Genomic DNA, 23,588 nt, shown 5'->3' on the forward strand with positions numbered 1-23,588 from the left:
AACTGTGGAACAGAACAACAAAACCAGGAGTTGGTTCTTTGAAAGAATTAATAAGAGAGATAAACAATTAGCCAGCCTTATTAAAAACAAATCAGAAAAGACTCTAATTTATAAAATCATGATGAAAAAGGAGAACTCACAACCAATACCAAGGAAATACAAACAATTTTAAAAACATATTATGAGCAGCTATATGCCAATAATTTAGGCAATCTAGAAGAAATGGATGCATTTCTGGAAAACCACAAACTAACAAAAATGAAACAGGAAGAAATAGAAAACCTGAACAGGCCAATAATCAGGGAGGAAATTGAAACAGTCATCAAAAACCTCCCAAGACACAGAAGTCCGGGGCCAGATGGCTTCCCAAGGGAATTCTATCAAATGTTTAAAAAAGAAACAATACATATTCTACTAAAGCTGTTCCAAAAGATGCAAAGGGACTGAATACTTCCAAATTCATTTTATGAGGCCAGCATCACCTTAATTCCAAAACCAGACAAAGACCGCACCAAAAAGGAGAATTATAGACCAATGTCCCTGATGAACACAGATGCAAAAATTCTCAAAAAGATACTAGCCTAATGTATCCAACAGTACATTAATTAGATTATTCACCATGGCCAAGTGGGATTTATCCCCAGGATGCAAGGCTGGTTCAACACTCATAAAGAAATCAATGTGATAGATCATATCAACAAGAGGAAAAACAAGAACCATATGATCCTCTCAATAGATGCAGAGAAAGTATTTGACAAAACACAGCATCCATTCCTCAATAAAAGTCTTCAGAGTATAGGGATAGAGGGAACATTCCTCAGTATCTTAAAAGCCATCTACGAAAAGCCCACAGGAAATATCATTCTCAATGGGGAAGCACTGGGAGCCTTTCCCCTAAGATCAGGAACAAGACAGTGATGTCCACTCTCACCACTGCTATTCAACCTAGTACTAAAAGTCCTAGCCTCAGCAATCAGGCAACAAAAAGAAATAAAAGGCATTCAAATTGGCCAAGAAGAAGTCAAACTCTCCTTCTTCTCAGATGACATGATACCGTACATAGAAAACCCAAAAGACTCCACCCCAAAATTGTTAGAACTTATACAGCAATTAGGCAGTGTGGCAGGATACAAAATCAGTGCCCAGAAATCAGAGGCATTTCTATACATTATTTTTATACACTAACAATAAAACTGAAGAAAGAGAAATTAAGGAGTCAGTCCCATTTATAATTCATATTCTCATTTACAATTGCACCCAAAAGCATAATATACCTAGGAATAAACCTAACCAAAGAGGTAAAGGATCTATACCCTAAACGCTACAGAACACTTCTGAAAGAAATTGAGGAAAAAACAAAGAGATGGAAATTCCATGCTCATAGTTTTAAGAATTAATATTGTGAAAATGTCAATCCTATCTAGGGCAATTTACACATTAAATGCAATTCCTATCAAAATACAATGGACTTTCTTCAGAGATGTGGAACAAATGATCTCAAGATTTTTGTGGAATCAGAAAAGACCCCGAATAGCCAGGGGAATATTGAAAAAGAAAACCAGAGGGATCCCTGGGTGGCGCCGCGGTTTGGCGCCTGCCTCTGGCCCAGGGCGCGGTCCTGGAGAGCCGGGATCGAGTCCCACGTCAGGCTCCAGGGGCATGGAGCCTGCTTCTCCCTCTGCCTATGTCTCTGCCTCTCTCTCTCTCTCTGTGACTATCATAAATAAAAAAAATAAAAAAAAAATAAAAAAAATAAAAGAAAACCAGAGCTGAGGCATCACAATGCCGGATTTCAAGTTGTACTACAAAGTTGTGATCATCAAGACGGTGTGGCTCTGGCACAAAAACAAACACATAGATCAATGGAACAGAATAGAGAATCCAAATGGTCCCTCAACCCTATGGTCAACTAATATTTGACAAAGCAGGAAAGACTATTCACTGAAAAAAGGGCAGTCTCTTCAATAAATGGTGCTGGGAAAATTGGACATCCACATGCAGAAGAATGAAACTAGACCATTCTCTTATACTAGACACAAAGATAAACTCAAAATGGATGAAGGATCTAAACGTGACACAAGAATCCATCAAAATTCTAGAGGAGAACAAAGGCAAAACCCTTTTTGAACTTGCCCACAGAAACTTCTTACAAGATACATCTATGAAGGCAAGGGAAACAAAAGTAAAAATGAATTATTGGAACTTAATCAAGATAAATAACTTCTGCACAGCAAAAGAAATAGTCAACAAAACTAAAAGATAACCTATAGAATGGGAGAAGTTATTTGCAAATGACATATCAGATAAAGGCTAGTATCCAAGATCTATAAAGAATTTATTAAACTCAAAGGCAAAGAAACAAACAATCCAATCATGAAATGGGCAAAAGAGATAAACAGTAATCTCACCAAAGAAGACATACACATGGCCAACAAATGCATGAGAAAATGCTCTGCATCACTTGCCATCAGGGAAATAGAAATCAAAACCACAATGAGATACCACCTCACACCAGTGAGAATGGGGGAAATTAACAAGACAGGAAACAGCAAACGTTGGAGAGGATGTGGAGAAAGGGGGACCCTCCTGCACTGTTGGTGGGAATGTGAACTGGTGCAGCCACTCTGGAAAACTGTGTGGAGGTTCCTCAAAGAGCTAAAACTAGAGCCACCGTACCACCCAGCAATTGCACTGCTGGGGATTTACGCCTAAGATACAGATGCAGTGAAACGGCAGGACACCTGCACCTCAATGTTTATAGCAGCAATGTCCACAATAGCCAAACTGTGGAAGGAGCCTCGGTGTCCATCGAAAGATGAATGGATAAAGAAGATGTTGTCTATGTATACACTGGAATATTAATCAGCCATTAGAAACGACGAATACCCACCATTGACGTGGATGGAACTGGAGGGTATTATTCTGAGTGAAGTAAGTCAATCGGAGAAGGACAAACATTATATGGTCTCATTTTTGGGAGAATAAATAAAATAGTGAAAGAGAGTAAAGACGAAAGGAGAGAAAATGAGCGGGAAATGCCATTGAGGGTGACACAACATGAGAGACTCCTAACTGCAAAACGAACAAGAGGTGGTGGAAAGAAAATTAGGCGGGTGATGGGGTGACTGGGTGATGGGCACTGAGGGGGGCACTTGACGGGATGAGCACTGGGTGTTATACTATATGTTGGCAAATCAAACTCCAGTAAAAAATATACAAAAAAAAGAAAAAAGAAAAAAGAAAAAAATAGTTCTTGGAAAGGTGTCAGAACAAAAGATGAATCCATTTCATTCCCTCTCTGGTGCCACAGGACCTCTCTCCTCATTTCTGTATGTTTATATGATGTTTGTCCTTTACCTGGCTGTTGTCTCTGCTCTGCTACTTACCTCCACTTTCTACTGTCATGAATGTTTCCAAAGACAGCATACATCCTCCAAGCTTCCACAGCCTGGTTCTCCAGTCATCATTACCATCTCAGTCAACTGCTTTTAATCCTATACCCTGATTCTACCTTTTATAAGGAGAAAACTGTTACTGAGTTAGCCTGTGAACATTGTTTATCAATAAAGCCATCATAAATGTCTAGGAACAAACTCATGTGCTATTTTCAGGGCTGAAGTACTATGTGCTACCATCAGAGCTATGTGAACTTTTTCTTTACTTTTTTGTCAAATTTTACTCTTTCATAGTTCAAATAATATAATTCCACTTTCACATTTCATAAATAAGCATATTTATTTTAATACAAAATTTCACCTACTTGCAACACTTTTAAATAATTTCTGCTAATAATTTATTTAGATTGAAAACATTCCTGGCCAACTGAGTGATACCAGTTCCACCTCCAGGGACAGCCTCTTACTGCATGGAAAGATAGCAAAGAGCCTAACAATGCCTACTCTCAGGAAGAACAGTCCCAGGATGATGCCCTGTCCCCTGCTCTGTGCTTTATATGAGTTGGAGTCACCAAGAAAGACAAGATTCACACACAGGCTCTGAACTGAATGCTTTATTCACCTAGACACAGAATAATAGTTCATTCCCCGTGGCTGAATGGTCCTCCCCATAGTCAATGCAAGGAGGTAATCTCTTCATGCTGCAGATAAAGGACCCAGTTTTCTTCTCACTGGGAACGTATATAGTTACGGGGTTGTGCCATATGATGAACACGTTAAGCAGAACAAAGAAATACACATCAAGTCCAGATATGGAAAGACGTCTCCAAACAAGTTGATATGCTCAGTGCAGGTCGTGAGGGCTCTTTGTCTCTTTGAAGGTAAGTGTCCCAGGTCCAAGGTACACTCTTATGTAGCCATACCAGGGTGACTGTCTTTCCCAATATGCATCTAATATTTCTGTTAAAATGGTTGTTGTACTTGAATTTTGTTTTATATTTTAAAAATAATGCATTATAAATATGCTGAATATTTCTTTCCTTCATTTTCCAACTAATCTGAATATAGATATCAAAATACCACATTGATAGTTTGACCTCAGTATTACTTACCATCTCTGTGTACTAAGAAGTTGAATTTACATAGTTTGGGGGGAAAAAGGTTTATGTTAAATTAATAATCTCAGTTTTATCATGTCCGAACATGTCTGCTATGCTCTTAGATTTATAAAATCTGCTCTGCTTATGTGACTCTGTCCCTTCATGATCTAAGATTAGAGGAAATGCTCATGGGGGCTCAGTTCAATTGAATTCACTTGTGTTAAAACAAGTATAGCCAATTCATGATTTACCATACAAGATGGTTCAAGATCAGGAGAGAAAAGCAAGAAATAATCAAAATGTAGTTAAAATAAAATTATTCAATTATAATATAAAATGTAATATTTCTCTTAGTATATAATCTTATCTGTATATAACACATAGAAAGCATATTTGTAATTTTCCAGACATCTAAAAGAGTACAGAGGCAATAAAATATAACAGGCTGATCCATTTGAAGTATAACAAGGAATCTCCTAAGGAAAAAAGTAGGAATGTGTTATTTTTTCCCTTCCCAAGAAGACATCCAGGACATTGTGTCTCAGATATTTTATATGTCAGACTTCTAATATCCATAAGAAGTAAATATCTCTCCTCTTTTTGATCAGAGGACTGACTTGCTGAGTTATAAAGTACTTCCAAAAGTTAATTAAGTGAGTGAGTTTGAAAATGAATAAGAAGACTAAATCTTGGGGCAGAGGGGAGAGGATATAGAATCTCAAAAGAAGAACTCAGGAAACTTAGAATAAAGACATGAACCCACTAGAACAAAATCTTCAAACTCTGTGGAATCACAGAAGGGATATGACTGTGTGAATATTGGTCCTAGTTGACCACACGAGCTTGAAGTTTATAGGCTGTTACCATACCCAAGCTTGTTTAAAGGTCTGACACATTTTCAGGAAGCAGAGCAGGTCTGGAAGCATCCTAAAGAAATCAATGCAAAATCACTTACTTTTTGTTTTGTGTTTTTCTTTCTTAGAACTTTGTGTTTTTCTTAGAATTCCATTAAATCTTGGGCCAGCTTAGGGATAATGGACATCTCTATAATGTTGATTCTTCCAATCAATGACATGCTATCTCTTTTTTTTAAATTGTTTTCCCTGATTTATCTCAGCAGTTTTTAAAACTTTAAAGATCTTAAAAATATTTCATTCACTTTCTAAGTTGTTTTTTTTTATTTTTCTTTAATTTTTCTATTTTGGTAAAGCATCTATGACACAAAATGTAACATTTTAACCATTTTCAAGTGTACAATCCAATGGCACTAAATACTTTAGACAGATGCTGTACCAGCCTCTGACAGTGGTGACCAGTAATAAGCATGGATATGAGATTTATCTCCAACAGAAGAACCAATATATAAAAAAGAGATCTGTGTGTTGTAGATAGTGATAGATACATGGAAACCTGTTTACAAGCCCTCAAAAACAAGCTCAACACACTAAAGGACAGTCATTCCATTCATATAATAAATGTTCATGCCTTGGGATATATATTTGTTGTTTGGTTTGATTTTGTTTGACTACATTAGGTTGAGTTTGGTTTGGTTTTACTTTCTCCTCATACAAATATTCACCCCTGTGACATGGTTGCCAGGTTGTGAGGTAGAGTTTCTGAGTGTGATGCCAGTTCCTACACTCCATTACTAACAATAGTAGTTAACTTGAGATGCCTCCCATGCAGGCAGATCCCTGGCACCTCAAGCCCACTCTTTGGTGTCTCTCCAGTCATGCTCACTTCTTCCTAGATATATATGGCTTTGGGTAAATTACAGGGTTTTTCTTTTTGGCCAATTCAGAAGAACAAAAGTTTAATTACTTTCCACATACATTTCATTGTCAAGACTAACTTTGGGTATTTTAGATACACAAGCTAAAATTGCATAGTGGTATCTGGCATATCAAGACATACATCAACAGTGATTTTTCATGTCAATGGCAATAATTATTAAGTGTTTTACAAAAAACTGTAGACAAATTTGGAATTGGAGTTTGCTAAGCTCATTTTATTAGCAAAGGGAAAGTTTGGTATATGATGCTGTGATTTATCATAAAACCTATAGATTAAATCTTTGTTCAATTCATGTCACCACAAGGACAAATTAGTATGATCCAGTTGTGTAAGCAGAAGACATTGTCTGCTTAAATGGAGAGAGAAGTTATTGTTCACATAATAAGCTGTTTCACAGATAAAAACTCCTAGCAACATATTTTTGCTCTGGTTCTGCTTCTCTGTAAATTGAACTTGAACTTTTTACACATCTCTACTTTCAGGGAGGTAGTGAGGTGACCACAACATTTCCAGAGATTATAACCAAACACTGTCCAGAAGCATAAATTCAAAATTTCTAGAGTTTTTGTTAAGAGCAAGGATGATACATTTCACAAATGGCCTTCAGCTAACTGAATTTCACATTTTATTGAGATACAAACATGTGCCAGTTGCTATAGTGCACAGATTCTGAATACCACACTTCTGTCTCCTCGTTAACTTGCTTTGCTTTATTTTCCTCACCTCAAGGGTTTCTGTAGTGAAGAAATAGAAGATTATTTAAAATAATACTTTTTACATCATTTTCAAAAGCATGCACACATTGGTGTGATTTTGTTAGTTGTTAGGAGGAAGAGAGGAAAGATTAGAGGAGAGAGGAGAGATTCTAGATAACTAGGAAAAAAACAAAGTTCATTTGGACTGATGATTAATAATGACCTGCTCTACTGCACCACAAAGAAATAAAAATTGCAGAGGACACAGCTGTCTGACATAAATAAGGAAGTTGGGCCATAAACACAAGAATTTTCTGTTTAGCAAAGCTAATCATGGCACACATCTGGCATAATACAGAGAACCACCCAATTTCTGAAAATAATCATGACTTAGGCAAGAAGTATTTCAATTTTTACCTTTGAATTGAGTCACAGATCAGCTCCATCATTGTAAGGCATGTGACATCATCAGAATTTCTTAATCTTCTATAGCAATAGGTTACTCATAAGGGATATGATTTATTTGATGTTATATAGGCACAAATCCACATATTATTTTTATTTATTTTTATTTTTTTATTTTTTTCACATATTATTTTTATTATAAATAAATCCACAGTACCTCTTGCATATTCCAGATGGGTAGTCAGTAATGAGGCATTCATTTATATATTTCCCAATTATATTGAAATATATCTTGTAATAGTAATATTCTAGTACTGATGAGCAAAACATGTCTTGTTCTTGTGACTTTTATTCTAGTGTGTGTTGGAGGTGAGTTTTGAGGAGACAAACAAAATCTAAATATATAGCAGATAGTAAATAGGAGCTGTGAAGAAAAATACATGGTGCAAGGAGGTAATAACAGTGGTGAATGTTACTTAATGAAGAGTGATCTGAAAGATCACTTTAATGAGAACTTGATTTTGTTAGGAACTTGATGGAAGTGGAAGACAGATATTGAGGATAGAGTGTTTGAAACAGAAGCAGAAGCAAATTCAAAGGAGAAGAATTAATGGAATGTAGACTTCAATATGCCATTGACAGATACCTCTCAATACAAAAAAATAGCAAGACTTTTGGATTACTCCATGTTGGAGGATAAAGCAAAGTCTTAAAAAACATAAGCAATTGAAACCTTTTTTTTAAAAAAAAAAAAATTAAAGATATATTTATCTAATTGAGACAGAGCACTGGGGAAGAAGCAGAGGGAGGGAATCTCAAAGTAGACTCCCCGCTGAGGGCAGAGCCAGACACAGGGCTGGATCTTATGATCCTTAAGATCAGGACCAGAGCTGAAATCAAGAGTCAAATGCTCAACCAGCTGAGTCACCCTGGTGCCCCTTGATACCATGTTTTTATGACATTTTCTAACTTTAAGCCCAAGATAAACAAATTTTGTGTTGTGGGTAATATCATTAAGGTACTTTATGTGCAGAATGTATATTTTATGCCTATGAACTAATAGAAAACTTTGTAAACAGTGGAATACTATGATAATTTCATTACATACGGAACACTTTACGTACTTGTATCATTATTTTTTTTTAAGCAACCAACAAAAATCTGCTTTAACTAATTTAAGAAAAACAAACATCCATTGGAAAAGTCAGAAAGGCCCAAACAAAGAAACAGCTGCCAACCTACAGTGCTTGATTGATTTACCATGGATCATGCCCAGGTGTCCTTACTTGGGGGGGGAAAGCACTCAGGAAAGCAACTATGAGAAAAAGAAAGCTTTGCAAAAAGTAATGGAGAAAAATCCTTTTCAGAAGAAGGGGAAAGTAAATGTCCCAACATGAAAATATTCATTATTAGTCTCTTCATTTATTAATAATATTATAGTTTCATAATAATCATATATTAAAAATAATCTGGTATAATATTTATATTTTACATATAGATAATCTTTCAATAAAGATGGAACATATTCATACAAAAATGATCTTTCACACTCATTTCAGGAACACTTGAGGGTCTCCAAGGATATTCAAATAGAATAACTGGATACAAATTAAAGGCATTGGTGAAAAGGATAGCTAGGAATACAACAAGCCACTGCGGTTGGAATAATACAGAGCTAGAGTTTAATTTCAGATCAGCTAATTCCTAGATTTGTGACGTTGGACAATTTAATCCCTTTTTGCTTCATTTTTCTCATCTAGAAAAGTAAGAGTGATATTGACAGTGCTATAATGGTATAAGGGTTAAATTGGAGATTAGTATACATTGCATATTCAAGTACTTAATTTTATTTACATAATAAAATAATTTTAAAATATTTTAACATGAAAATATAAATAAGTAGTAAGTATAAATAAATAATATATTTTTTTAAATTAGGGATAGGCTGGTATGGCACTCTCTGACTTCCCTCACATCTTTATTGATAACAATGTAGTACTTTCGTAGAACAATTTCAAAGAAACACAGTTTAAAACCACAGACTTCCTCCTTTGAGGTTTGAGAAAGGTTACATACCTTTCTATTAAAACAGCCAGTTAGTTAAAACCGAAACTAAAAGCAGCTTATTATACAGATTCTGTTCTTTTCACCCTATTTCCCTCCTATCTTTGTCTTTGTAAAATAGAAATTTGAAACTTGCATTGTATAATATCATTGCAGAGCCCAGGATGGCTTTCATTAATCTTTTCCCTTGGAGAATTATTTGTACTATATAAAACCTGGTTTCTTGTAGAATTCACTCACTGTTTAAATTACTATTTGATGATGGGAAGAAAGAACATTCATGGGTTTCCTCAGCATTGAAGGAAGTTTCTTACATAGATTATGTTTCAATGATCATTCCAGTCTTTAGATTTTGATCAAAAGCAAAACTTCACCTTTGAATTTTTGAAAGGAAACTTGTTGAAATTTAAAATCTTTTTCTAAAGGCAGAGAGACGGATCCCTGGGTGGCTCAGCGGTTTAGCGCCTGACTTCCTCCCTGGGCGTGATCCTGGAGTCCCAGGATCAAATCCCACATCAGGCTTCCTGCATGAAGCCTGCTTCTCCCTCTGCCTGTGTCTCTGCCTCTCTCTCTCTCTCTCTCTCTCTCTCTCAGTCTGTGTCTCTCATGAATAAATACATAAAATATTTTTAAAATAAAAAATAATTAAACAAATAATTAAAGTAATCCGGAACTGTTTACTTTGTGGGTGTTTGTATCAAATTCGATTTAGGCCCCTATTTCTTTATTTTTGTGTTTTCTTATATTCAGTGTTTCTCTCACCAACACTTATATAAACTTGTCTCATTTTTAATCCATTTCACAAATAATATATACTCAGCTCTCTATTACATCTCCTATTATATTTTCTATTTTACTTTATTTTGTGGCATTTTAACTTGTCTATCATGAATCACTGTATTTGTTATAGATTTTCATTTAGCAGTAACTTCAATCAAATTGTTTTGTAAGCCATTTAAATCACATGTCCTATATTCTACCTACAGATATCCAGGAATTCAAAATAATTAATCGGTAATATAATCTAATTGATAATTATATCTAAAGCATGTAGTGTCTAGAAAAAGAGCACCAGTATCTCTAATAGATGGTACTTTTCAATATGGCAAACTATAACTCTTGAAATTTTTATCTAGTTCTAACAATGTAATTTCCTTAATTCTGTTTTTTTCTTATTAAAAGCATTTTAACAATTTTTGATGTTGTGGATATTTTAGTATGCCCCCTTAAATCATATATAGAACTATATATACACTATATACACACATAATTTAGTAATATGATTTTTTTCTGGCTTCTAACTTTATATTATTAGCTATAAAAAAATCATGTTAAAATAAAGACAGCATTTTTTCATGTAGCCAGAGAAAAGAAAGTTAAATATAACAATCCAGGTTGTTGGCACAGCAATAAAAAACAGTCTATTTTCATAGTATGTCACCAGGGAAAACTAAATTTTAAATGTCCATATGCTGTAAGATATTTTTTGTGATATAGTCTCATATTGATAACTTGAAATTGGAACATATTACTACTTTTTATGTTATAGCTATCCTGTTCTTGATACTTTTATGAGATTTATTATTTAGTGTCTGTGATATATGATACCACAATCATGACATATTTGGAGGAATGGTTTACTCTTTATTTCATTAAGGAATTTTACCAAGAAAAATAATTTATTTTTTTGTTTATAAAACTTGATGTATATAGTACATGAGGTGTCTATACTCTATAGGAATGTATCAATCTAGTTTATTTCAAAATTTGAAACTTATTTCTAACAAACATTATTGGATTATTTTCTCAAGAAAATGGTATAATTTCTGTAATGTTATATAAAAGTACATTGTAGAAAGTAAAAGCTTCTGTTCAAGTACGTTTTGTCTTCTACAGGAGAAATTCATTTCATCATTTTGTAACTTAAGGAAATATTTGATTAAAATTGCCAAAGCATAGGGACGTCTGGGTGGCTCAGTGGTTGAGCATCTTCCTTAGGCTCAGGGCATGATCTCAGGGTCCTAGGATCCAGGCCCACATCAGGCTCTCTACTGGGAGTCTGCTTCTCCCTCTGCCTATGTCTCTGCCTTCTCTGTGTCTCTCATGAATAAATAAAGTCTTTTTTTAAAAAGTCTCCTAACTCGGGGAAACGAACTAAAGGTGGTGGAAGGGGAGGAGGGCGGGTGTTGGAGGGGAATGGGTGACGGGCACTGAGGTGGACACTTGACGGGATGAGCACTGGGTGTTTTTCTGTATGTTGGTAAATTGAACACCAATAAAAATTAATTAAAAAAATAAATAAATAAAAATAAAAAGTTACCAAGGCATAAAATTTGCTTTACAAGATACTTCAAATGTATCATGTAGCACTTGGCAATGTTTAAAAATGTTTAAGCTAATATATATTTGTATCTGTGGAAGTAGAATACATTATGGTTGGCTTAGATTTGCATACTGACAACCAGGTCTTCCCTGTCTTTGATATTAAATGTAAACTGCTAGGGCACATGAGGAAGATGTTCATAATCGTAGCTGATGGTATTTAAATGACTCTTAATCATAGGACTGGAAAACATTTCTGATTGCTTATATATTTCACTTATTCCACTTTTACATGGAAAATAGAAAACATAATATAATTGTTTGAACTTGACATTGAGAGTTTTTGCAGCAGCTGGTAGTATAATTTCTTCATGTGATACTACCAACTTGTTACATTTGAACAGATAGTTTACGGCTTTTAAAGAGCAATTAAAATTTTGTGGCAGGTGATTATGCCTCAGTGCTCCAGTTGCTTATATAAATGCATCAGTACAGTACTTCACAAACAGAAAAAGAATAACAAACTTATGCATATGCCCAATTACACTTGTAAACTATGTGTAGAAAGTCAATGCCATTTCATTTCATTGTACCCAACAACAACTTAACTAACTTTGGAACCTGAAAAATACTTTATTTCTATAAAAATCTATCTTGAGGTTGTAATAATGAGGTTCATTGATTTTTTTTTCAGAATTTCTGGCCTGCTGATAATTATAAATGGAGGGAAATTATACTAACTGATAAATATTATACTTCTACAAATTTTGAGAAAAATAATAGACTAAGGAAATAATGAATATGCATTCATATAATTTTGTAGACTTAATGTAGGTACTTAACATTTTTCTTTCATTTTGCATATAAAATATACTCCAAAACCCACAAGATGTTATCCTGTACAGTCTTCAATTTAGCAGAAGGAAGGACTTCTATTTTTTTTTCCTGATGAAGATATTTGATTCCTTAGTTACTTTTTAATAAATTGTTCAAAGACACTCTATTTGGTTGGCTCCTCTAAGAAAGGAGTATCTCTTTCTAGCTAATTACATTGTAAATGATTCAGTTTTATGGTTTCTGTTTGGGAAATATGTATTAAAAATGTTTTACTGTAATAAATATTAGGAAAACTGTACTTCTTCAGTATTGCTAGCCAAATAAATGCCAACCGGTTGAGTAGATTGATTTTACTTATATTTATATGGTGATACTATGAATTTTTGTTCTTTTTCTTTCATTCCTGCAATAGAACTTTTGGATTACCAGTTAGCTGAGAAGCAAGGTACTAGCATGTCTAATGCTGACAGTTACAATTGTATCCTTGTGCTGTTTTCTCTCTTGGAAGATCATTTCTTTCTCCTATGTTATGGTGTATGTTTCATTATACTCATTTTTTAAGGTGGTAAAGCATTTCTTTTTCTTATCACATCCACAGAAAGTATTGCATTATCAATGCTGAATGACAGGGACACTATTTAATTTCCTGATTCTCACTCTATTGAGAAACAGAGAGAATTTATTGACTTATTTTATCAGATGGAGGTTCAAATGTGAATTTATCAGTAGATTTTGGAAAGATATGAGACTTGTGTTTTGTCATTTTCTTAGTATTTTGTGGAAACAATATTCCCAGCCTCTAAATATGCAATGATTACCCCTCTGCTCATGTTGCATTTGTAGATAAAGCATCCCACACAAGTAATCATAACCACAGTTCATTGAGGTTGGATTTGCATGAGCAGAAGTATAAGTAAATAAAACTGTTTCCTCTTATTATATTTTTCACTCTTCTATCAAGAAGCTTTTACATACTGTTTCTAAACTTTAGATGCCCAATAGGAATGATAATTTATACATTTTATTTTAGGGTTATTTGTAACAGAGAAAAAATATTTCTTACATAGGAAAGGCATTTCTATCATTACTGTTCATAGGAAATAATTAAGCATTTTAATAGCAGAGAATTCACTTCCTCTAAGTATGTGTAACTTAATGTAGAGTGAAAAGTAAAATAATCCTATAAAATTATTCAGAAGTAGATTATTTCTATGCATTTCTAACTTAGGAAGCATTGTTCTAATTTTCCCATTGGTTTGGAATGGATATCTCATATAAAGAGAAACAAATGACTTAGTTACATATATACATGTATAAAATCACCTAGATAAAGTATCCTATGGGAACCAAAATAGTCTATATAGAAATGTTACTTTCAAAAGTTCTAAATATCAGTCCTACTATTTGGTTTATTTATGATTTCAAAAGTATTTCCATTTCAACCCCCTATTTACTTTTTGTGACATGACACACATTATGTTTACCTTACTGTAGGCTCCTTGAAGTGCATGAAATGTTTCCTAGAACCTACCTTGGAGATAGTGTCATAACAGGCAATGAACACACATTTGGATTGGATTGCATTGCATAACATATATAGAAGATAACACCTGTATTTTATATTTTAATAAATTCATATACAGAACTTACGTCTTAATTCCCATGACTATGCAGTTTTACTATATGGATAAAGTAGCTCTTTCCATTTCATTAAATTACTGAAATTTACACCAGTTTGCTCACAACTCACATTAGCTTTTTGCTTCAAATTTTATCAATCTCAATTAAGCACTTTAATAGCAGAGGAATCAGTTCCTAAAGATGCTTAATAAATGTCCACTTAATGTATTAGAACAATGGAAGGGTTCTTGGATTATAGGATTTTGGCAATGCCATTTCTGTTCCCTTTCTTCATCTTTATTATGTTTCTGACTGACCCTGTGAAGCCTGCTCTGATCATATGAATTATAAATAATCACTCTCTGGAAATTATATAGCAATTACTGATTATTTTATTCATTTCATGGATGTGATAGAGCCCTTATTTTATTCATATTATAATTATATACAAGGGTAAAAATATCTATTAGATTTTAAAGTTGACTTTATATCACAAGAAAGAAAGACTAGGTCATTTTTGTATATCTGTCTAAGTAAATATACAAATGTGAAATTATTGCTGAAAATAATTTGAGAATAATCAAAAAATCTCTAATTTTATAAATGAAATTGAAGACTCAGTGAGTTGAAGTCACTTACCCAGCTTCACATGGCTAATTAATCTTGAGTAAATTCCTCAATCTCCCAGATACCAAGTAATGATATTCCCATTATACTCTTAATCATGTGAATAGTGGCAAAATTTTCCAAATTGTAAATTGCAGTAGTCTTTCCTAGGCACTCTTCTTATAAATGTTTTTTGTGTCTGTGATTTGACTAGTGATGTCATTGATGTACATAATAGATTAAATAATAGCCATCCTCATATGTCTATCCCTAATCCTAGAACCTGTGACTATCACTTTATATAGTTAAAGAGTATTACCTTACATAGAAAATTATGTGATTAAGTTAAAGATTTTGAGAAGAGACACTAATATTGCATTATCCATGTGGGTCCTGAATCCAATGCAAGTGTCCCTATAAGAGTGAGACAGAGGAAGATTTGACAAAATAGGAGAAAGCCATGTGGCCATAGAGGAGTAGAGAGGAATTATGAGGTCACAAGTCAAACATAGCGTATAGCTATGCACAGTAGGAAAAGGCAGAAACAGATTCTCCTCTAATGCCTCCAGAGTGAGTGCATCCCCGCCAACATTTCAGTTTGAAATTTTCTCTTCCAGAACTCTGAGAAAATAAATTTGTATTCTTTTAAGACATCTAGTGTGTATAATTTGTTACAGCAACCACAAAAAACTAACAAAAGTATGGAGACCCAGATTCAACATGTCACAAAACTGACGTGGATAAATAGAGTATTGCATGGTGAAAATCTAGTCTATAGAAAAATTAAATAGATTAAAAAACATTTTTATACAACAGGAAATTTATATCAGAAGATTGACGTGTGTCAGGTAATATAGTAAGTAGTGCAATATGGTATTTCATTCATTCATGGCAAAAGATCTTGAAATATATAACCCTCAATGCAAATTAATGAATTAAGGCAGAAAAATTCCCCCAACATCATATAACTGGTAAAAGAGTAAAGAGCCATACTGATTAATAAATTTGTCCAAGAGCAGTCAACAATCAAAGACTAAAACTTGAGCCTATTGAAGTTAACTTTGACAGAAATAATGTGAAGCCATAATTTTCGAGTTTGTATTTGTACACAAACAAGGAAGAAGGGAAAAATTTAGACATAGAATCAGCAATTCTTAATTATTCCTTGTGGGCTTGCTTATTTAGGAGGAGAGACATTAAAAAAAAAAAAAAAACAGCATTAAAGTTGCTCTACTAAGAAGTGTACCAGTGTAATCATGATGCTCAGAACATGATCAATGATAAGGTTTTTTAAAATATAATTAGGCATAATTTCCATTTCTGAGATTGGAAAAACTATAAGGAGAATCTTCACAAAGTTAATAATATACAACGTAATGAACAATATACAAAAATATTCTCTGAAGAAAGGGGGTTTAACTGAAATGAGAAAAACTGTATCCTTAAGTTTATGTTCAAATATGTGGTAGTACCTTAAATGAAAGAAGAGATAAACTTATGTCATCAATAGCACAAAATCTGGACTAAGGATAAAAAGTGTAAGAAGATGGATATTAATCATTAGAAAATTGCTAAGCCATGCACAAAAAGACAAAATAACATATTAGGAAAGAGATCAAATCAACTGAGGGCAAAATGAAACTATATATTGATGAACTTGGATTGATAATCTTGAACGAAGACAACAAAGATTGCTAAAAAGAGGAAACTCCATATGACTAATCAAATATTGATTCCAGTTGTGAATAATCAAAAAAGTACATGAAATAGCATATGATAGGAAATCTTTTATGAATTTAAGCTCTTCATAGAGCTTCATGTTTTTTCCTGTTTATTACAGTTCATACAAACTTTATTTGGTAAGCATAAGAATATGATTTACACTAGAGAAATATGTCAAGGGCACATTTGCTGGCATGAATCTAACTATACACCCTTGGCAGAGATGAGAATGCAAAACAAATAGGGTAAGTTTGCTAACTATTTAGGGTGAAAATGAAATGGAGGTTAAGATTCTGTTGCTTCAGAAAGAAATTAGTTTTATGTGACCCTCATAGTATGAACATCTCTGTTACTATGCATGGCAATCATAATTCAACACAGGGATTTTTGTCATATGTGCTCTAAACATAAATTTTATCTGAAGCTTAATCAAAACAAGGAGGTCAGGTTTATTGAGTTAAGTTAAATTAATTTCCGATAGTTAATATTAATCATTAAGTTAATTAATAGCAATTAATATAAGGGTGGCTGTGATCTCAGTTTTGCATTATTGGATACTGTTTTTAATCACTAATAAATGACAGGCCAGGCTGTGGAAAAGAACACACTTAGGTCTTATTAAAACTATTTTTAGCTGTGAAGCACTTAGTGTTGTTTTTTTTTTTTTAATCAGTTTAGGTAACTGGACAGTTACCTAACATTAACATGCACTTAATTGGAAGGCTAAATATCAGACTTGGAAAGGAATGACCTGTGTAGAGCTTCAGAAATTTCACTAGTAGAAACTGAGGTCTAGGATCGACTTTAGCAGAAATGGTCTCGTCAGGACTCTTCCATTTCTTTCTTTCTTTTTTTTTTAAGATTTTATTTATTTATTTTATTTATTTATTTATTTATTTATTTATTTATTTATTTATTTTATTTATTTATGAGAGAGAGAGAGAGAGAGGCAGAGACACAGGCAGAGGGAGAAGCAGGCTCCATGCAGGGAGCCCAACGTAGGACTCAATCCTGGAACTCCAGGATCACACCCTGAGCCAAAGGTGCCTGACACTCAACTGCTGAGCCACCCAGGTATCCCAGACTCTTCCATTTCTAATCCGGATGCCTCTATCATCCTTTCTGCTGTGATGTCAAGTCATTCAAATGTCCTTGCTTCTTGTACCACATGCTCAAGTAAAAATGTCCTTGCTGAAGTATCAGATTGAAAGTTGTAGCCCACTAACCTACATTCTGGCTGCCAAGGTTTGAGTGAAGAGGGATTGTCCCTTCCCATGGCAGGAGAGCAATAATATTCATGATGGGAGATTCTATCCAAATAAGAAAGAATAATGCTATAGGATCACAAATAAAACTAATAAGTGAGTTGATCAGTCAAATATTAAATGATACATTAATCTTTTATTATAAAATATTAAGTATAAGAAAAGGTACATGGTATCCTGAGTTCAGATGTTGTGATTTCTTGATAAACAATGCTCTCTGGTAATGTAACGGGGTACACTGGATAAATGAGTAAACCATGTAGGTGGAGATTTTAAATTAATCAATTACTAGATTTCTTCTAGCATTTTCTAAATTTTAATATGTTTCTCCTATAATTGCAAGGCATATTAGTATTTAAGCATGATTTCCTTGGTCTCAGCACCATTTATAAATTTTTTGATAATTTCCTCTTTACTTTATACTCAGTGTAGTTCTTGACCTTACCAGGAAAGAAGAGTTGATTCAGCAGGCAGCCAAAATCTACACAATGTCAACTGAGTTTACGAACATGAAGAGGATGAATTCCATGGTCTCTGGTCCTTCGATCAGTCCTTGCAGGGAAGTTGCTCAGAGAAGGTCAGACAATACAATATTCCTAATTATATTTACTTAAAATAGCAGTAGTAGTTGAGTGTAATGAAAGTTAAGTACAGCTCAACTAATCAGCTGGCTCAAATGACACATTTATTCACAGTTTATCCCTCTACTTCCTTAGCTCCTTTTATTTTTTTCTTGGCTTCTGCCTAGGACTAATAATGTACCTATTGATGGAAACTTTACAATGTAAACCTCCACTTCCTCCTCTCTTCCAGCACAGGAGAGATCATAGTACGGAAGATCTGATGTCTTAGTTTAGGGCCCTTTAAATTTTTTTAGTCATACATTCTTAAAATAATTTTGTAATCTGCGTACTTTTATTGCATTTTTAATTTAGTACCTGCAGTTGTTAAACTAAGTTTAAATATTCACAAAGGATGTGATTTCCAACTTATTGTAAATATAATTCTCCTAGAAACAAAAGCCTTAAGGTATTCAGTGAAGAGCATCAAAAACTTGCCTTGGGCACAAGATATACTCTAGCTGGTTGGGTGGGAGTGGGGTGAAGAAGGTGCACAGAAATCTTTATACCTACAGGAGAGTGGCAAAACAAACAAAACATTTTTACATTTTTGGCCCACCATAGTGGGGCAGAATCATTAAATCCTCAGTGGACATATAATCAGGGCCATGATTACTGACTAAAAGGCTCAATGGGAAGAATACAGAACAATCCAATCCTTTCCAGACCTTAAACCAAAAGCCTCATGACTGCCAAGTAACAGGTAGCTAGAGTAGCAGTCAATAGATGGAGAAGGGTCAAGCCTGTGGGGAATGAATCTTTCTGAGATACAGGTGAGAGGCAAAGATCTGAAGCTGAGATGGAGCACTCACAGAAAAAAACCTAAGAACAAGGTAATGAAAAGGCACAGGAATCCATGCCCAGGCTGACCACAGAGAGACATACAGAGCAGCAGAGGTAAGTGCTGAGCAGGCCGTGTCATAGCTCAGGAACCCAGAGCCTAGGAAACTTTAGATCTTCAAAAGGAGTTGATGGTAAATTTGCCCAAACATGGTGCCAGAGGGAGTTTTTTGTTTGTTTTCATTTGTTGTGTTTGTTGTTGGTTTCTTTGAGAGAACAAATCTACCTTCTGTCCTGAAGGGGGCCTATATAGCTATCTTTCAAAACTAATTGTTCTGCAGACATACTTGAAAAATAGTTCAGAACAAAAGATGTTTTCTAGTCACAAGTGCAAGAACATAAGAAACCCATGAGGAATCATTCCTCACCATCCTATTGTGTTAGGTTGTTTCCGCCAGCAATTTGTTAAATTGATCCAAGTAGATGAATGAATTAGCAGTTTTTTTTTTTTTTTTTTTTTTTTTTTACTGCTGATTGTATTCCATTGTATCTATACACCACAATTTGTTTATTCATTCACCTGCTGGTTGACTTTTGTGTTGTTTTTGCTTTTGGATATGTTTTTTTTTAATAGCTGCTATGAATATTCACTACAAATCTTCATGTAACCCTGTTTTCAATGGAATTGCTGGATCATACAATAAGTATCTGTTTAATATTACCAGAAACTTTCAACATGTTTTCCAAAGAGGTGGCACCATTCTAATCAGTAGTGGGTGAAATGGACTCCAATCTTCATTAGCACTTGGAAATGCCAATGATTTGAATTTTAGCTGTGGTATTGAATGTGAAAGGATATTTCATCATGGTTTTAACTGACTAGTCATATTGAGCAATTTTTCATGTGCTAATTTGCCATGCATAGATCTTATTTTCTGATGTCTTTTCAAATCTCTTGCCTATTTAATATTGGCTTGTCTTACTCTTCCTTCATAAGAGCTTTTTATAAAATTAAGGATACAAGTCATTTGTGTGTTGTAAATATTTTCTCACAGTCTGTATTTTGCCTTTTCATTTTCTTGAGAGCTTCTTTTGAACAGTGGTATCAGTTTTGAAGAAGTCCAGTTTATCACTAATTTATATTTATTGTTTTCTGAGTCCTCTCTACCAAATCTTTACCTCTCTAAATGTTGACTTCTAGAACTTTTTAGTTTCACCTTTTTCACTTAAAGCTACAATATATTTTAAACAAAGTTCATTATAATGTAAGAATGAGTTTTCTGTGTGTGTGTATGTGTGTGTATTCAGATATCTAGCTGTCTTGGAATCAATTGTTGAAAGACAATCATTTCTGTTTCAAATTACTTTGGTGAATCTTCAAAATCAATTGACCATATATGTACACATCAATTTTGGGACTTTCCATGCTGTCATATTGATTCATATGTCTAACTTTATCCCAAACCTTGATGCCAAAACCATATTCTATTATTTACTATAGTTTTATATTAATTATAAAATCAAGTGGCATATATTCTTGAACTTCGTTTTTATTTTTAAATAAATGCTTTTGGTTATTCTTGGTCCTTTATATTTCTATATAAATTGTAGAATTAGTTTCTCAATTTTTATAAAAATAAAACAATGAAAAGTCATCTACTGGTATTTTATTAGAATCTCATTAAAACTATAGATCAAGTTATGTATAATGGACATCTCTATTGATTCTTCTAATCAATGACATATTCTTTTTATGAAGTTTCTCCTCATTTCTCTCAGAATTTTTTGGAGACTTTAGAGTTCTTAAAAATATTTCATTCATTTTCTGTGTTTGCTGTTTTTATTTTTTCTTTACTTTTTTTTTGACAAGATCTGTAAAACATTTACATATTAACCATCATCGAGTGTACAATTCAGGGGCACTAAGTTCACATTGTTTGCAACCATCCCCAATATCCATTTCCCGAACATTTTTGTCATGTCAAACTGAAACTCTTTGCCCACTAATAATAATTCCCCATTTCATCCTTCCTCACCTGTGGTAACTATTCTTCTTTCTGTTTCTCATCTCTTCCATTCTAGGTAACCCATACAAGTGGAATCATATAATGTTTCAATATTTGTCCTTTTGTGCCTGGGTTATTTCATTTAGCATAATCCATGTTGTAGCACGTAATGGAATTTCCTTTTGTTTAAGGCTGAATAATATTCCATTGTATGCATAGGCCACCTTTTCTTTATTCATTCATCTGGGCATTTGTGTTGTTTACATCTTTTGGCTATGGTGAATACTGCTATGAACATTGCTGCAAAAATATGTCATCTAGTTCTTGCTTTCATTTCTCTTGTGTATATACCTAGAAGTGGAATTGCAGTATCATTTGGCAATTACATGTTTAATATTTTGTAGAAATGCTATGTTGTTTTCAACAGCAGTAGCACCATTTTACCTTCTTACTGACAATGCATATGGGTTCCAGTTTCACCACATCCTTGCCAACACTTTGTTTGATTGTCTATTCATTTATAGCCTTTCTAATGGGAGTGAAATGTTATCTCATCATAGTTTCGATTTGAATTTCCCTTATTATTATAATGTCACACATTTTTTTTATTTGCTCATTGGCCATTTGTATGTCTTCTTTGGAGAAACATCTGTTCACATCCTTGCTCATTTTTTAAATTTGTCTTTCTTTTATTGAATTGTATAGTTTTTCTTTTACTAAGTTCTAGATAATAAGCCCTTTTAAGGTATATAACCTGCAAATATTATCTCTCATTCTATGCATTGTGCTTTCACTCTTGTCTTCAGTGTTTTTTATAATTCTACTATAAATGGCAGCTTTAACTTTCAAAATATTTATGATCATAGTCTTGTGTATATTTGTCCACTGTCTGCCTAATATATTATTCAGATTTGTAGGGTTTTTTTTTTTTTTGAAGATTTATTTATTGGGGCACCTGGGTGGCTCAGTGGTTGACCATCTGCCTTTGGCTCAGGTCATGATTCAGGAGTCCTGGGATCAAGTCCCACATCAGGTTCCCTGCAGGGAGCCTGCTTCTTCCTCTGCTTATGTCTCTGCCTCTTTCTCTAGGTCTCTCATAAATAAATAAATAAATACATAAATAAATAAATAAATTTATTTGAGAGAGAGAGAATACATGAGAGTACAAGCAGGGGGAGGGGCAGAGGGAGAGACAGAATCTGAAGCAGAATCTCTGCTATTTGGAGACTGACATGGGACTGGATCCCATGACCCAAGAGATCATGCCCTTAGCTGAAATCATGAGTTGGATACTTAACCTTCTGAGCCACCAAGGTGCCCCAGGATTTTTTTTTAATCATTTTATTTATTTAATTAAAAGAGAGAAAGAGAGAGAATGAGCATGAGCAGAGGAGAGGAGGAGAGGGAGAAACAAACTCCCTGCTGAGCAAGGAGCCTGATGCTGGACTTGATCCCAGGACCCTGTGATCATGACCTGAGCAGAAGGCTGACACTTAACCAACTGAGCTACACAGGTGTTCATAAACACCTGGGATTTTTAGGTTTGCTTGTTTGTTTGTTTGTTTATCTGTTTAGAGTAGGAAGACTCATATCTTTACTCTTTATAACCAAACTGAAGTTTCAGAAGTATGACATGGTTTTAAAATTCTATCTTACCTCACAGTATATCCGAATTTAGAACATGGGCCAAATTATCTATTTCAGTCTATACACTTTGCTTTCAGCACAAACATTTTAAGGCAAGGAAAGAGCCATGGCCCTCTTGTGGGTTTATGGTGACTTAATTGATTATGGAAAGCTTTACTGCCATTGACATATCAAATTTTATCTTTGTTTGAAGGACTGGAAGCAAAAGAAGATGGCCTTGGAAATAATGAAGTTCAAATCTCAGAGCTCCTGCCTTGAACAGACTCCTATCATTGCTTGGAGTTACTGTTAGTTTTAGACTGTTCTAGGAGAGGAAATGAAGACATATTACAAGCAAGAAGCATTTCTGTGTAAGCAGTTCTGGTAAATTGCCTAAAGCAATTTCACAAGAAATGGACCTTGAGCTCCAATGCTCCAGTAATTATTTACGATCTCTTTTCTTATTCTAAATAAATATTTACTTTCATACATAATTTTGTATTTCCAATTTTGTATTTTTTTTCTTAAAGCAGCTTCGATCTCCTCAAAATCATGATTTGCCTGTGTATAGAATACTTTAAAACCTGGAGCAATACCTGACTGTGAGATCTGGTATAATGAGAAGTATGCCTTCCTTTTTTGAATGCGGGAGAGAGTAATTCACATAAGGATAGTAGACATGATGCCTTAACAAAAACTATTCTCCCTGGAAGTATGTATTTAGTGTTTAT

The 23,588-nt window shown here is 34.0% G+C and overlaps 1 long non-coding RNA gene across 1 annotated transcript; it reads left to right on the forward strand.

The window, feature by feature from the left end:
- Nucleotides 1–18,273: 18,273 nt before the first annotated feature.
- LOC140598936 (uncharacterized) lies at nucleotides 18,274–23,351 on the forward strand. Its single transcript, XR_012001459.1, has 2 exons — nucleotides 18,274–18,402; nucleotides 23,072–23,351. It is a non-coding gene; the product is annotated as an uncharacterized lncRNA (long non-coding RNA).
- Nucleotides 23,352–23,588: the final 237 nt, after the last annotated feature.

Source organism: Vulpes vulpes, chromosome 5 (assembly GCF_048418805.1).
Source record: "Vulpes vulpes isolate BD-2025 chromosome 5, VulVul3, whole genome shotgun sequence".
NCBI lineage: Eukaryota > Metazoa > Chordata > Mammalia > Carnivora > Canidae > Vulpes > Vulpes vulpes.